We start from the raw sequence: 329 nt of genomic DNA, 5'->3' as shown, positions 1-329 counted from the left end.
TACCCGGCGGCCTCGCCCCTGGCCCCGCCCCGCGAGGCCCCGCCCCCAGCATCCCCGCCTCGCGCACCTCTGAGGTTTGCCGGCAGGGCGGGGCGGGGCGGGGCGGGGCGCACGAGGCTCCTGGCCGGGGACAGCGCGCCCTCTGGGTCTCACGGCGCTGTGGGCAGAGAGCCGGCGTCCGCGTGCTTCCTCTCTCCGGCTTCCTCAGGTTCGCCCTGGTCTTAGTTCCCCAAACTGCACAAGGGCTGGGTGAGTAAGTGTGGTCTTCTTCAATATTCTTTGTCCTTCTCCGCGGAGGCAGCAAACGCGACAAGTACAGCCTTTTCTGA

Source organism: Eumetopias jubatus, unplaced genomic scaffold (genome assembly GCF_037043125.1).
Source record: "Eumetopias jubatus isolate StellerSeaLion01/CBP00866 unplaced genomic scaffold, mEumJub1_p1.0 scaffold_15, whole genome shotgun sequence".
Lineage (NCBI taxonomy): Eukaryota > Metazoa > Chordata > Mammalia > Carnivora > Otariidae > Eumetopias > Eumetopias jubatus.
This window is presented reverse-complemented; position numbering follows the sequence as displayed.